Consider the following 17,609-nt stretch of genomic DNA (forward strand, 5'->3'; position numbering starts at 1 on the left):
TCTATTAATAAGAACATTTCATGTCATGCAATTAATGAACATGTGCTTTATAGGAAGTTTCCAGAATAGCATGATATTCTTCCACAAATTGGTCCACTTCAGTGAAAAAAATCCAACAAGAAAACACAACAAAAAAATGGAGCGACATAGAACATTTGTGGCAATTTGGCCAGCGCACTAATTTTACATGGTGGTGGCCCAAGGACTTTAATTACTTCAATTGACAGAATATTGGTTTCTAGATCATTAGCTCTGAGCTTTATATTTCTTAAAAACACTAGGGTTGTGTTAGGGAAGGCAACTTTATCTAGTTTGACTTTTGATAATTTCTTTACATAAATATTCTGGAAGTTTAAGAATAATGTATATAGATACTTAAGTAAAATAAACATAGAATGATATATTATAATGGTTCTACAAGAACATGAGATAAATCCTATAGTATAGGAATTGACAGGCTCTTTCTTTAAAGGCCAAATGGTAAATATTTTAAGCTTTGAAAGCCATATAGTCTCTGGACTGCTCAACCCTGCCATTATAGTGCTAACAGCCATAGATGGTACATAAATGAAGGGGCATGGTTGTGTTCCAATAAAACTTTATTTACAAAAACAGGCAGTAGGTTAGATTTGGTTGTAGTTTGCTTCTGCCCCACCCCCATCTCCAATACCTTTTCACCTCTTTGCATAAACTTCGAAAAACAGCTGTTTCAATTTTGTGTAACTTACTGTTCATGAGCAAATTTTAAAATACGGTTTTTTTGTTCAAGCCATCATTAGATGTTCAACTAATTTATAAATTAATTATATCCATTAAAAGTTATTGCAATAATTCAGGCAACAATTGATAAGACCTTAAAATAGAGTGGTAACAGTTCAGGTGGTAGGAAATGATCACACTGTGGATATATTTTAATGGTAGAAGTAACAGAATTTGTAGGAGGACTGAATGTAGAGTATAAGAAGATTGAAGGGGTTGAAGCTAGCTCCAGAGATTTCAATTCTCTCAATAAATGGTAGCTATTATATAATTATGTTTATATACTTATGTTTATACATATTATTTTCTTAACCTGGTTTCTATAAGCATGCAATAAAAATATTTTGCCCACATCAGATCCTCATACCACTGCTCCATGGATGAGATATTCTCCAGCTTACTGACTAATGTATCCCAAGGAAATTATATTTTAGGAATGTTGCTATTTATTGTCAGGGAAGTACTTCATAAGTAACATCACAACATAGCACAGTCATTCTCCCAAAGTCAGCCTCCAGTTCTGGTTTTCTTTATTTTTCCTTTAGAGCCTTATTGGCTGGCCAGAGCCCTCAGAGATCTAACACTTGTGAGAATCTTTGCCACAGTGTGAGTTTGCTAATGCATGACCTCTCCCCCGGGCTCATCAACAGTCCACGGCACTAGTACACTCACTCGACAAAGTGATTCATAATCATTTGCATTTTGCTTTGACAGACTGATCATTAACATAAAGCCACTCCTGCATGACTTTTCTGAAGGACTTATGAAGATGTTCATGGGCTGTTAAGTTGTGGATTTCTTAGAGAATTTAAATTATTCTGTGTTAAACTTCTGGGAGTCTTGTAGTGTGCTCTTTGGTTGTCTTGGTCTGTTTACTGCTGCTATAAGAGAATAGCACAAATGAGTAGCTTATAAAGAAAGGAGATTTATTTGCCTTGTAGCTCTAGAGGCTGGGAAGTCCAAGACTGAGGCACTCCATCTGGTGAGGGCCTCTTCACTGTGTCATAACATGTCAAAGTGCATCCCGTCCCAGCCTTGGGAGGGAGCACCCATGCAAGAGAGAAATTGGCCCGAACTCATCCTTTTTATCAGGAACTGACCCCTAAGAAAACTAACCTACCCCCATGATGACAGCATTAATCTATTTATGAGGGGAGAGCCTTCATGACCCAATCACCTCTTAAAGGTCCCACCTCCTAATACCATGGCCATAACAACTGAATTCCAACATGAGTTTTACAGGGGACATTCAAACTATGGCATTTGTTTAAATGAAAAACCAATTGGACAAGTGAGCCCTATGAAACAAGTCATTACCAGTCTATTGGAGAAGAGAGTCCAAATAGTCAAGTAATTATTAATTGTGGCTAAACTTGCAGTGAGGCAGCCTTAAGGTCTTGAGAAACTTTAGAAATGCAATTCAGCAAGAGACATTCTTTCATTCACGTATTTATTCAACAGGTATTTATTCCGGGAACTGTTCCAGAAGCAAACTAGAAGGTGGAAGCAAACTAGATAGACAGGGTCCCTGCTCTTATGGAACTTATTTCTTGGAATATATGCTTAGATGATAAACATGTAATCAAACAAATAATTTGAGATAGTGATAAGAGCTATGAAGAACATATAATAGAGCATTAGGACAGAAAGTGCCCTAAAAATGGGCCCACTTTATGTAAGTTGTTCTTAGGAAATGATATTTGAGATGAGCCATGAATGTTGATAGTTGCAGGAAGATTTAGTAGAAGTGGCCAAGCAAGGGAAAAGCAAGTTCAAAGACCTGACAATGGAAATGCCTTGATGTATTTGGGGACACTGGGCATCCTCTTAACCCATTTAGGCATTTGCTGATTCATCAGCCAAAAGACCAAGAAGCTGATCGGAGGTTTTAGCATATCTGAAATAAAGATTGAGATATTGACGTTCAAGGTTAGGATGACTGACTGTCCAGTTTTCATGTGACTGAGGGGTTTCTCGGGACTTTTAGTGCCATAATTGAGAAAGTCCCAGACAAACTGGAAGAAGTTAGTCAACCTTTGAAGGCCCAGCAAGATAGGGAGTCCTCTTAAACACCCTGTGCTTTCATTTTAGACCTCTCAAAAGCTGTGCCTTTGAATAAAATAAGCTAGGAAAAGGCAAATCATCACAAAGACTGAAACCTATTCTTGAATGGTCCCCATCCCTGTTTGGATTATGCTAGTCTGCTTCTAGCCTGAACTGCCACCCAGAGGCCGCAAAGCTGAGCAGAGTTTGCAGCAGATTCATCGAGCTGGGGAAGACCAAAATTGGAGTTCCAGGCTTTCCAAGGAGTACTGGCCTTGATAAACACCCAAGGTTTCCAACTGGGACTCCTAAAAGACTACAATCTAGGAGGATGTGAAAAGTGAAAAATAGACCAGCCCTCATAAAAGGCTATAATCATGCCTCAAGCCACTTCAATCCTGATTGGATTGGGATGATATGCTACTGCCTAACTGCCTGGCAGATGCCAAAGTAAATCATTTCTGAAAGAAGACAACATCATCCAGAGCCTTAAATTATCTCTACAGTTTTTCATACACTATTCCTGACATGCAACCAAAAATTATAAGGTAAACATGAAGATAAACCCATCAAAAAGCAAGGGAAAAAAAAATCAAACGATAGAAAGAAACCCACAGGCAATCAAGATATTGAAGTTAAACAAGGGCTTTAAAAGAACAAAAGTTCTTTTGTTTAAAGTGAAAGTTTTTACAAAATTGGGAATTATATGGGGAATCTTAACAGAGAACTGGCAGATATACAGAAGAATCAAGTAGGTATTCCAGAACTAAAAAACAAAATAACACATTAAAGTCTCAATAAATAGATTTAACAGCAGATTAGACAGACAATAAAGAGAGCATTAGTGAGCTTAAAAATAGTAGGAAACTGTCAGGATCTCTGAAGGTTCTGAGGTTTTAAACTACTTTCAAGCTAACAAGTTAGGCTGATGCAGCTTCATAGATGCTGGAAGAAAACAGACTCCTGGATAAGAGAGAAAGGTCTTAATTACTCAAAGGCTTAAGTTGGCATCAGTTCTCCTGTAACCCACTCCCCGCCCCCAGTCCAACAGGAGTGATACAGAGGTGGGCCTAAGAGGAGGTTGTGGACATAATAAGTTTGTGTTACAGCTGAGGAACCCCAGGCTTAGGAAATCCTCAATTTTATGAGGGACTTATGAGCATGTCCAATCTTTGTTTCAGAGGGAGACATTATCTTTTTTTTTTTTTTTTTTTTTTTATTTTTAGTATTTATTATGCCATTTTAGGGAGACATTATCTTTAGTATGTTGGTGAGGAAACAAAGCTACCCTTTGCCCTGGAAGGAAACAATACTTCTATCCAGGTTGTTTGCTATGCAAACATCCTTAAAAAGATCTTACAAAATGTATAGAAACCTCAAGGAGAATTGTCCCCCAGTAAAAATATCTGATAAAGAACAGAAAGTGAAAAGATAGTCTCAGGGAAATAGAAGAAAGAGAAAATAGAGAAGGAGTGATATTTAAAGAGACAGTGGCAGGAAATTTTCTAAAACTGAAGACATCAAGTTTTTGATGTTAGAAGTACCACACACTGCCTACAGAATACAAAACAAAACCACCTCATGTATATTATAATCAAACTGTTGAAAATTAAAAACAGAGAAAAGCATAGAAGCAGCGAGAAAAAAAAGATGTAAGGAATAATTATAAGACTGGCAGCTAATTTCTAAGCAGAAACAATGGAAGCCAAAAGACAACAAAATAACATTTAAAGTGATGGAGAAAAAACTACAAACCTAGACTTTTTATTTAAAAAAATTTAACTGTGATAAGATACATATAAAATTTAGCATCTTAACACTACCAAACTTTACTCTTAAAAATGGTTAAGTATATTTGCATTGTTGTACAATCAATCTCCAGAAGTTTTTTTGTTTTCCATACCCATTTGTTTTCTATACCCATTTGTCTTAGTTCAGGCTGCTATAACAAAATACCATAGACTGAGTGGCTTAAACAACAAACTTTTATTTCTTACAGTTCTGGAGGTTAAAAAGAACCAAGGTCAAAGTGCCAACAGATGTGGTGTCTAGTGTGAGCCCTCTTCTTGGTTTGCAGATGGCTGCTGCCTTGCTGTATCCTCACATGATGTGGGGAAAGAGTCATCTCTCTCATGTCCCTTCTTATAAGGGCACACTAACGTTAGTCATGAGTTCTCCAACCTCACAACCTAACTACTTCCCAAATGTGTCACCTCCAACTACCATCACAGTGGGGATTAGGGTTTCAACATACAGATTTGGGGTAAACATAAACATTCAGTCTATAATACCATTAAACAAAACTCCTCATCTTCCTTTCCCCCATACTCCTGATAAGGAACATTCTACTTTCTGTTTCTATAAATTTGAGTACCCTAGATACTTGTATAAGTAAAAGCATACACTATTCATCTTTTTGTGAGTAGCTTGTTTTCACTTAGTATAAGTCCTTAAAGTCCATGTATGTTGCAGCATGTAACAGAATTTCCTTCCTTTTAAAGGCTGACTAATATTCCCTTTTATATATATATTACATTTTGATTATCTGTCAATGGACACTTGGATGAAATCCTAGAATTTTATACATAGTAAAAACAACCTTCAAAAATGAATATCAAATAAAGAAATTACCAGACAAACAAAAACTAAAAGAAGATGTCATCAGTTGATCCACACTAAAGGAAAGACTAAAAGAAATTCTTCAGGTAGAAAGAAAATAATTTCAGATGGAAATGCAGGAAGGAGTAAAGAGCAATGAAAAGGGTAAATATGTAGATAGAGAAAAATGAAAAGTGATTGTATAAAACAATAATGCATTGTTTAAAATATATGGAGAATTAAGAATTTAAGATATATGCGGAATTAAATAGTAACACATATGTCAGGAGAAAGATATATGAAAATAAAGGTGCTTGCATTGTCTGGAAAGTAGTAAATTAAGTACTAATTTATATGAGACTTTAATAAGTTAAAGATTCTTGTCATATTTTCTAGGATAACCAGTAAAAGAATAGTAAAATAATGTATAATAGGTAAATATAAGGACAAAACAAAATAAGTAATCCAAAAGAAATCAATAAAAGAGAGAAAAGGAATATCATAGAAGAAACAAAAGAAGACATAAGCAGTAGATTTAAAACCAAATATATCAGTCATTACATGTGATATAAATGAAATTAATATGCAGATAAAAGACAAAGATTACCATATCGTATGAAAAAGCAAAGACTAAATTTTATGCTGCTTTTATGAAATAACCTTAAGTATAAGAATATAGAAAGTTTAAAAATAAAATTATGGCAAAGTATATCCCATATAAACATTAACCCAAAACAAATGTGTAGCTGTAGAAATATCAGACAAGGTAGACTTTTAAAAGACAGGAAAAATTTCCAGAAATAAAGGATATTTCATAATGGTTATTAATAAAAAATGAATCTACCAGACAATAATTCTAAATTTGCATGCATTGATTTGGGTGTATGGATTAGTGACATAGCCTAAAAACTACATAAAGCATAAATTGACAAGACCTCAAAGGAGAAATAAACCAATTTTCAAACAGACATTTTAACAATTCTAAAACACTATTCTAAATAACTGGTTGAAATAGAAGCAAAACATTTATAAAATATTAGCTGACTGACCTGGTGGTATCAAAATAGGCTAATACATCATGAACCTCATACAAAGTTAACATACACAAAAAAATCAGTGTTGGATATAAAATCAATATACTAAAGTAATTACATACCGGCAATTATCAGAAAATTAAGTTTAAAAATTTTAGGCATTTTTAAAACGAGGAAAACATTAAATTCCAAGGAAGAAATCTAAAGATGTGCAAAGCTTCTACACCAAAAACTACAAAGTGTTAGTAAAAGATAGTAAAGACAACTTAGATAAATGAAGACTCAATATTGTAAAAATGTCCATTCTTCCAAAATTGATAAATAGGTTCAATATATATCCAATAAATTTTCCAGGATGTTTTTTGTGCTTATACATTGATAAATTAACTTCTAAATTGATACAGAAATTCAAAGAGACAAGAATAGATAAGACAATCTTGCAAAAGAAAGTTACAGAAATTATGCTATTGGATATTGGGGCTTTATAAAGTTATGAAAACTAAGAGTTTGATATTGACAAATAGACCAATACACTGGTCTATAAACATACCTACTTATACGCAAGCACTTAATTCATGACAAAAGTGACGCTGCAGGGTTGAAGGAAAGGAGTTGGGCCAAATGTATATCCATATATGAAAAAATAAATATTGACCTTTACCTAATATCATACCCAAAAAATCAATCCGGGTGAGTTGCAGAATTTAAGTGTAGAAGTTAAAATAACAACATTCCTAGAAGATAACTTTAGAGAGTATGAAAAGATGTGTTTAAACAAGACTCAAAAAGCATTAGTCATTTAAAAAAGTAATGAATTGGGCTATATTAAAATCAAGAATTTGTTGTTCATCAAAAAATGCTAAAAGGAGAAAAACAAAACAGATACATGGAGTGAGAGACAATATTTGAAATCAATATAACAAAGTATTCAGAATATGTAAAGAACTATAAATAAGAAAAAAAGAGAACCCAATTTTTTAAATTGGGTGTGAGATTTGACTCTTCACAAAAGAAGATAGCCAAATGGCGCTACACGATGAAAAAGTATTCGGTCTCATCAGGAACAAGGACGCAAGTTCGATTGGACCCCAGAGAACCGTGAGCAGCGCTCCCATTGCCCTAGTTACCCTGGCACCTCTGGAGGAGCTGCAGCTGCCACAGCTCCGGCAATCACAGCAGCTGCCCCCGACCTGCCCTCAGCCCTGGGGACACCACGCCTGGCACTGCAGGCAGCAGGCAGGGAGCTGTGGCCCGGGTGGCCTCGCATAGCAGCACCTGCTGGTGCAGACATAAAAAGGTCATCTCCGTGAAGGTTTGGGGAACAATAAAATTGTTCGGTGTAAGAAATGGATGTGGTTTCATCAACAGGAGTGACACCAAAGAAGATGTACCTGTACACCAGATTGGCATGAAGAAGAACCACCCTCACAGTGTAGGAGATGGAGAGACTGGAGTTGAGGCTGTTGAAGGAGAAAAGGGTGCGTGGCAGCGAATGTCACGGGCCCTGGTGGCGTTTTAGTTCAAGGCAGTAAAGGTGCAGCAGACCAGAGCCATTATAGACCCTGTCCATGTCACGGGGCTCCTCCACGCAATGACCTGCAGAATTGCCGGAACAGGGAGAGTGGGGAACACAACCAGGGGTCTGAGAGCGCTTCCCAAGGCCAGGCCCAAGAGCTGGGCCCTCCCAAGGGGAAGGTTCCCAGCTTACTACATGCAGAGACCCCCACAGGCCTTGACCACAGTGTTCCAACCCTCCCGTGCAGAGAGAAGCGGTGCAGGGTGCTGAGAACCAGGGCACAGGAGCACAAGGTAGACCAGTGAGCCTGGGACCCTCCTTGCCAAAGACAGCCCAGAGAGGATGGCAATGAAGAGGACAAAGAGAATCAAGGAGATGAGCCCCGAGGTCAGCAGCCACCTCAGCCGGTGCCACTGCAACTTCAACTACCGACCCAGATGCCCAGAAAACCCTAAACCACAAGATGGCAAAGACACAAAAGCAGCTGATCCACCAGCTGAGAATTTGTCCCACTCTGGAAGCCATGCAGGGCAGGGCTGAGGAAAGGCATCTTCCTGCAGTCATCCGGCAAGAAGAAATGAATATGAAATTCCAGCAATGAGAAATGAACAGATGATTGGAACCGAAGACCTTAAGTGGTTGATTTTTGCTAGTTGACCAGACAACTAGAACTATCTGTATTATGCATGCAGCATGGGGTTTTTATTATTGTTGCCTAAAGACAGATTTTTTTAGTAATAACCAACATGGGTTTTTTTGGTTTACTTATTTTATTTTTTTTATCTCAAATTCTATAGGTACAAATATTGTTAGGGTTACATAGCTTGCCCCTGCACCCCTCCCCACCCCGCTCTGCCAGAGCTTCAAGCATGTCCAGTCTCCAAGTGGTGCACCCTGCACCCACCATGAAAGTGCATACCCTTCCCCTTCTCCCCTCTTCCACCTGTTCACCTCCCATTAACAATTTTTTTTTAGACATTTTGGATACAGTGTGTTTCTTTCCTTCTCCCTAAAAAGGGATAGAGGTAATCCTTCCCCCCCTACAATGCTCACCACATCCTTAAGATGTGGGTCTCCCCCCCACCCCCCAGGATCCCTGTTGAACACTACAATTTTTTGAGCACCATAGTTTTGGTCTGTAAGTACCAATTTGATGGCGAGTAGATGTGTAGCCCATTTTCCAGGTCTTGTGTCGTCTTGCTTTGTATTACAGGCTTAAGCTTAATCCAAGATAGCATAAACAGTGCTAGTTCACTATCGTTTCTTAGGATTGAGTAACGTTTTATTTGTAAAAGCCTGGTTTTTCTCAGTATACCTTTAACAGTTTTTAAATTGTTTCATAATCTGATTGAGATTTTTTTTTAAACTTTCTTTTTAATTTGTAATAAAATTTTACAACTTGATTTTTTTTTTCAAAAAAGTCAACAAACTGCAAGCATCTGTTAATAAAGGACTTTAAAAAAAAAGGAAGCAAAGTAAAGCCACAATGCCAAACTACTACTAGTCAACCACTGGAATGACTAAACAAAATCAAAAACAAACCAGAAAAACCCCAGCACAATAAGTAACATGAAGAGTTGGCAAGAATGTGAAACAGTAGGAACTGTGTGTTAATGTGAATTGACACAACCATTTGAAAACCTGTTTGGCTATGTGCATATCGTTATCTGTTGCTGCATAACAAGCTGCCTAAAAACTTAGGAGCTGGAAGCACCAAACCTCTAGTGATTCACAGTTACTGTGGATCAGGCACCTGGGAGCCAGGTAGTTCTGATTCAGTATCTCAAAAGGGAGCAATGAAGATAGTGACTGGAGCGACAGTCATCTCAAGGCTCAGTTTGGGGAGGACCCACTTCATTCACATGGCTGTTGGTGGCCACACAAAACCTATTTCCAAGGTAGTCCCCCTTTAGGGCTTCCTCTGTACAGGGTACCTGGCTATCTCTAGAATGAAACATCTAAAAAATATTGAGAGAGAGAGCACTCAAAACAGAAGACACAATCTTTTAATAACTTCATCCTGAAAATGACATCCCATCACCTCTGCCATATTCTACCTGTTACAAGTGATTCAATAAGCCTAGTCTACCCTCAGGGAAGGGGATTAATACAAAGGTGTGAACGCCAGGAGGCAGTGATCCTCAAGGGCCATCTTGGAAACTGCCATAAGTGGGATCTGCTAAGACTGAGCAAATGGCACGCTAGCAACTTCACTTCTACGTATATGCCCAACAGAAATGCATACGTATGTACACCAAGACATATGTACCAAAATGTTCACAGTAGTGTCATTCGTAATGGACAAAATTAGTAGCAATGCAAATGTCTATTAGAATTAAATAAATCATGATATATTCATGCAATGAAATGCTACACATTAAAAAAAAAAAAAGACCTACTGTTACATGCAACAAAAAAAGATGAGTCTTACAAATATAATGTCGAGTGAAATTGCCAGTCCTGGTACATAAGAGTGCATACTATATATGACAGTTGAAACACAGGGAAAAACTAACCTATGGTGGTAGAAGTTGGAATAAGTGATTGCCTTTGGAGAGGAAGGGGCTAGTGACTGGAAGGTGCATGAAATGGCCTTCTGGAGAGTTGGTGGGATTCAATTTCTTAACCTGGGTTGTGTTATAGAGATGAGTTCAATTTGTAAGATCTTGTCCATTTGTGTTTCATGCATTTTTCTATGTGTATTTTATATTCAATTAAAAAGCATATTAATAAGTGAAAAGAGGAAGCACTTCAAAGCATGATGCTTAGATAGTGGGAAGATAGTAAATTGGGATAAAATTACCAGAAAAACAATTTAAATAGGATAAAAGCTATAATAGGTTAAATAACATTCTTAGTAAAAAACAAACAAACAAACAAAAACCACCAAGGGATCAACAAAAAGACCATGAGGAGGTAGGGGAGTCCTTGACAAAGTTCCCAGAGTTGGAATCTCCACCTCAGTGCTGAGTGCCCTATACTGGTGTTATCAGAGGGTGTAGAATCAGAGGGGTACAGCAGAACCACCCTTATCCTATGTCCCCATTACCACCCCTTCCTTCCCTTATCTCTAGGGCTCTGTTTCCCAAAGTATCTGAAACCACAATGGGAAGAAATTTGGAAAGCAAATAGTCACAGAGATCCAAAGCAGCAAAAGCAACTATTTCATCATAGAAATTAATTTTTTTTTTATTTCAGCATCTTACAGGGGTACAAATGTTTAGGTTACATATATTGTCCTTGCCCCACCTGAGTCAGAGCTTTAAGCATGTCCATTCCCCAGATGGTGTACACCACACCCATTAGGTGTGAATATACCTATCCCCCCTCACCCCCCACCTGCCTAATACCCAATGAATGTTGTTACTATATGTGCACTTAAATTGTTGATCAGTTAATACCAATTTTATGGTGAGTACATGTGGTGCTTACTTTTTCATTCTTGTGATGTTTCACTTAGTAGAATGTGCTCTAGCTCTATCCAGGATAATACAAGAGGTGCTATATCACTATTGTTTTTTGTGGCTGGATAGAACTCCATGGTATACATATACCACATTTTATTAATTCACTCATGTATTGATGGGTATTTGGATTGTTTCCACATCTTTGCAATTGTGAATTGTGCTGCTATAAACATTTGAGTACAGATGTCTTTTTTATAGAATGTTTTTGTTTTTCCTTTGGGTAGATGCTCAGTAATGGGATTGCTGGCTCAAATGGTAGTTCTTCTTGTAGCTCTTTGAAGTATCTCCATATTGCTTTCCACAGAGGTTGAACTAGTTTACTGTCCCACCAGCAGTGTATGAGTGTTCCTATCTCTCCACATCCATGCTAACATTTATTGTTTGGGACTTTTTAATAGAGGCCATTCTCACTGAAGATAAGTGATATCTCATTGTAATTTTGATTTGCATTTCCCTGATTATTAGAGATGTTGAGCATTTTTTCATGTTTTTTCGCCATTCATTTGTCATCTTTTGAAAAGTTTCTGTTAATATCCTTTGCCCACTTGTTGATAAGGTTGTTTGTTTCTTGCTGATTTTCCTGAGTTCTATATAGATTTTAGTTATCAGCCCTTTATCGGATGGGTAACATGCGAATATTTTCTCCCATTCTGTACAGTTGTCTGTTTGCTCTTGTGATAGTTTCCTTGGCTGTGCAGAAGCTTTTTAATTTGATAAGGTAACATTTATTTATTTTTGTTGTTGCTGTGATTACCTTTGGGGTCTTCTTCATAAATTCTTTACCTAGGCCAATGTCTATAAGAGTTTTTCCAACATTTTCTTCTAGAATTCTTAGTTTCATCCCTTAGGTTTAAGTTTGTTATCCACTGTGAGTTGATTTTTGTGAGAGGTGTGGATCCTGTTTCAGTGTTCTATATGTGGCTATCCAATTTTCCCAGCACCATTTATCATTTTTTCAGATCTAGCAAAAATAATTCTACACTTCGTATGGAACCAGAGAAGACCCCATATAGCAAAACCAATCTTAAGCAAAAAGAACAAATTGAGAGGCACCAATTTATCAGACTTCAAGCTATATCACAAGGCTATAGTAACTAAAACAGCATGTTATTAGAACAAGAACAGAGACATAGACCAATGGAACAGGACTGAGAACCCAGATATAAAACGATCCTCATATAGCCATCTGATCTTTCACAAAGCAGACAAAAACATACACTAGGGAGAAGAATCCTTGGTCATAGCAAATTTTTCAAGCCATCATTAACTTTATATGTTCATGGACATGAATTATGCATGATTTGAGCTTTAAATTGAAAAATGCCTTGAGATAGTTTAATCAGAATTCTAGTATTTATGGAAAATTTAAAGATCATTAGATCACAGTGGGAAAGTCTATGAATGAAATTTTTTTATCAGATATAAAAGAAAGGAAATGACGGACAAAATGATTGAATAAAGAGATAAATTGTGAGAATAATTCTGAGTAACTGGCTAGTAATTGAAAAAATTTATCTTCTGTAGTTTAAAAATAAGAAAATTACAATTGTGCATACTTAATTGAATTAATATATAACATTACAAAGAACTTCAGGATTTCAGCTATCTCCTAAGGCATGTGCAAGAAGGTTCAAAGAGAAGATAGAACATGGAAATGGACTTTAGTTGAGTAAGAATTTTCTGTCACTTTTGCATTTAAAGCAAAAGAAGAAAAATGAGTAAAGAAGATTCTCTGTATTTTTGATCATATGTCTATTCTTCTACCAACACCATACTGTTTTGATTATTGTAGCTTTTTATAGTAAGTCTTGAAATCAATAAGGGAAGACTACCAACCTTCTTTTCATTGTTTAAAATTGTTTTAGCTTTGTTGGATCTTTTGCTTTTTCAAATAGATTTTAGTATCAGCTTGCTAATTTATACAGGAAAAAAAAACACCTTGCAGGGATTTTGGTTGGGATTACTTTGATTCTATAGATCAATTTGGAGAAAATTGAGATGTAAATAATATTGAGACTTCTAATCTATGAACATGGCGTATCTTTCCATTTATTTAGGTCTTCTTTAATTTCTTTCAGCTGTGTTTTATAATATTTGGTTATCAGTCCTACACATATTTATTTCTAAGTATCTCATGTTTTAAATGCTGTCATAAATGGTGTTTTTAAAATTTTCAATTTCTAATTGCTTGTTGTCAGTATATAGAACATATAAGTAATTGTTGTATATTGGCCTTATCATCCTGTGATCTTATTAAACTCATTCATTCCAGTAACAGTTCTGAAGATTTTCTGGGATATTCTAAATATACAACATCACTGGTGAATATAATTAGCTTTCTTTCTTTTCCAAACCATATGCCTTTCATTTCTTTCTCTTGCCTACTGCATTAGCTAGGATCCCCGGTACAAGTTGAATAGAAGTGGTAAAAATAAATATCCTTATCTTGTTCCAGATCTTAAAAGGAAAGCATTCAGCTTTATTGTTACTTCTAGGATTTTCATAGGTGCCCTTTCAGGTTAAGGAAGTTTCCTCTATCGCTTATTTACTGAGAGTTTTTGTCATGAATAGATGTTGAATTTTGCCAAATGCTTTTTCTGCATCTATTGAAAGGATCATTTTTTCTTTTATTTTCTTAACATAGTAAATTACATTGATTGATTATTGGGTGTTAAACTGACCTTACAATTTTGGGATAAACCCCACTTGGTGATGTATTGCCCTTTTTATGTATATTGCTTGATTTTAGTCACTAGTATTTTATTAAGGATTTTTGCCACTATGCTCATGAGAGATACTGGTCTATAAGTTTTTTCTTGTAATGTCATTGTCTGGTTTTGGTTTCAGGGCAGTGCTAGCCTCATAACCAACTCATTTCCAAGTGAATTGGAAAGTGTTTTGTCCTGCTTTAGTTTCTAAAACAGTTTGTGTGGGCTAAGCATTATATTTTTCAATATTAGGTCAGATTTTTCATTGAAGCCATCTGGATCTAGAATTTTTTATGGGGGGGGAGTTTTAAGTTACAAATTATACTTTTAATTGATGTAGGGATATTCAGGTATTCTACTTCTTTTCTGAGTCAGTTTTGGTAATTTGTACCCTGCACAGATTTTGCCCCTTTCATTTAGGTCAGGGGTTGGCAAACTGTGCCCACAGGTCAAATCTCGCTCATTTCAGGCCAAATCTACCCACACTCATTTATTTATGTATTGTCTACACTGATTTTCCACTATAACAAGACAATTAGTTGAGTAGTTGTGGCCGAGACCACAGGACCCACAAGCTGAAAATACTAACTGAACAGTATTTCCCCCTTATCTACAGTTTTACTTTCAATGGTTTCAGTTACCTGAGGTCAGCAGTGGTCTGAAAATACTGAATGGAAAATTCCAGAAATAAACAATTTGTAAGTTTTAAATTGTGCACCATTCTGAGTAGCCTGATGAAATCTCAAACTGTCCTGCTCTGTCCTGCCTGGAACATGAATCATCCCTTTGTCCAGCATATTCACAGTGTATACACTACCTACCTGTTAATCACTTGGCAGCCATCTCAGTTATCAGATAAAAAAAATATAGTATATATAGGGTTCGGTACTACCCACAGTTTCAAGCATCCACTGGGGGTGTGGGAATGTATCCCCCGCAGCTAAGTGAAACTACTGTGTTGGTTTAGAGATTGAATTAGAACACTTCTAAAGAGCCTGCCATCAGGCAGGCTTACAAGGAGGGACTATACAAATGGATTTGGGGTGAGCTGTAATCTCCCAGTTTAAGTGGCAGGAATCTGCAGAGAGCCTTTCTCATCAACTTTATTCTTCTGAACAATGGGTAACAGCTTCATAAATGGGCTGTTTTTCCTCAGTAAGGGTAAGGTCACACAGAGCTATTCTGTATTCTCTTCTGCCTTGGTGCATTTTATCACCTGCAATTTCATGATGGATAGAAGCTATATGTATAACCCTAGTGCTTATCTTATTTTGATATATAGATCTAATTATTAGAGAAGGTGTGTATAGATTTAAGTGGTGTGCTCAGTACCAAAACGTTGGATGTGCCCCAAAGCTCCTAGCTTCTCAACAGGGATATTGACAGGGGACATCCACCATAACAGCACCAGGGGCTGGGTGGGACACCATCTAAAGCTTCTCTCTTTGATCTCTATGACTAACCACCCAGATCATTTTTTATGGAAGGTAGGTTGTTACAGTTTAGGAAGGAGGATTGAATTGAGATGACAGGGGAGATGCCGTGATGTAAACTAGGGAATAAGACTGTATTCCTCTGAGCAAGGCAGGAGATGATGTTACATATTCTTGAGAAACTGGTAGGCAACACAAGGCATATAAAACCTCCCATAACTTTGTATAATGGTCTGGCTCTACTCTTTCTAGACTATTTCATAGCGCCAAGGAAGCCACAGTTAGGAGAACTCCTGGTAGTAGAAACCCCTTATAATTCTGAGATTTCTATAGTTTATCTGAAGGGCTAAGGGGTCTAGAATTTTTATTCTGTAGAACAAAATTAAAACATAATTCTTACCCTTTAATACAGAGAACATTCTATTTATTATAGCTTCTGAACTTTATTTGGATAAGCCTTTATTTCAGACAAAATACACTAGAACCTTTGTATAATAGTAGCCAACAATTAGCGCTTACCGTGTGTCAGACTGTGTGCAAAGCAATTGACACTGGCCATCTCATTTAATCCCACACCGATGCTACGATGTAGATAATGTTTTTATCCCAATTTTACAGATGAAGAAACTGAAACGAGAGGGTTAATTACTAAAGTTAATAGAAAAGAATTGGTCTAGTTGGGGCATGCAGTTTGGGCTGCTCATCCATGAAGGATGGTCCTAAGGCTGTCGGTGTGAAAACCAATGATGGGGAGAAGAAAGTGTGCAGCCCAGCGAGTCACAGCACTGCGTTTGATCAGAGAGTCTGGGAGCCAGCACATGGGATTTAACCTCTCAGTGTCCTTGTTGGGGAAAATGGCAGATGATTACTATTCTTACCCAATTCCAGAAATGCCATGGTAGCACCTAATTTGATCTGCCTAAAGGTACTTTGTAAGTCCTTGGAGACCAGGTACCACACAGGCGCCATTTTCATAGGGAATCGTAGCTAAGCCCACTGATAGTTCACCACCGTAAGGGAGAAAACTTTATCATGCTTTCTATATACCGACGCTCAGGTTGCCTCAGTCCTCCCCTTTTAAGAACAAACAGTGCTCTGTGACACCATTTCAGCAACTTTCCATACCACAGTATATGCCATACCTAGGAAATCCTCCAAGTTTCATAGTTTGCAATTCTCTATCCACCCTGCCTGGCCACAAAGGTGACAGAGGATCAAAGGTGTGGCAGTCAAAGAGTAGGTCCATTGAGATTTCTTTTTTGCTAAAACCTTGTTTGGTAGTGTTTTTTCCTCTACCACAGTATGGTGCACATAGGATCATTCCAGGTAAGGGATCTTCAGAATGGTATCCCTCCAACAGGGAGGGCCCGTGTAGTACATTTGCTGGAAGAAATGGCTGTCAAATAGCAACGTCTAATACTGTTTCCCTGTGCCAGACAGTGTTCTGCGAGCTATAGATGGAATAGTGCCTAATAGAATCACATTGAAGTAGGTGCAATTATTATCCCCATTTCATACGTGAAGCAAATGAAGCACAGGGAAATTAAGGAGCTTGCCCAAGGTCACATAGTAAGTGGTGGCTCCAGGGTAGGGCCCAGAATCCATTCCACACCTTGTTTGTAGATTTTAGAAACTCTGAATTTGAGATTCCTGTGGGATAATAAGCAAGCAACCATTCATTCACTCTACATGTTTACTGAGTGCCCAAGAAGGTCATGCATCACACTAAGAACTAGAGACAATGCTAATTATTAGGGATTTAAGTAAGAAAGTGATATAGTTCCTGTCTCTCAAGGGTTTTACAGCACGATGAAGGGAAACACGTAAATGGATGATTATAAGCATGATAAGTACCGTGTGACTATAGGCATAATTTTATGATAACATCTATGGCATACGTTAGATGGCCTAAAAGGGACAATGAACCCATACTGGGATCATCAGAGAAGGCTGAAAGCATGTGTACCTAATCTGAACCTCAGAGGAGAAATAATATTTAGCAGGGCAAGGGATGGAAGGGCAGGAAGAGTAAGGATAACAGAGGGGGGAGA

This window comes from Microcebus murinus, chromosome 5 (genome assembly GCF_040939455.1).
Source record: "Microcebus murinus isolate Inina chromosome 5, M.murinus_Inina_mat1.0, whole genome shotgun sequence".
NCBI lineage: Eukaryota > Metazoa > Chordata > Mammalia > Primates > Cheirogaleidae > Microcebus > Microcebus murinus.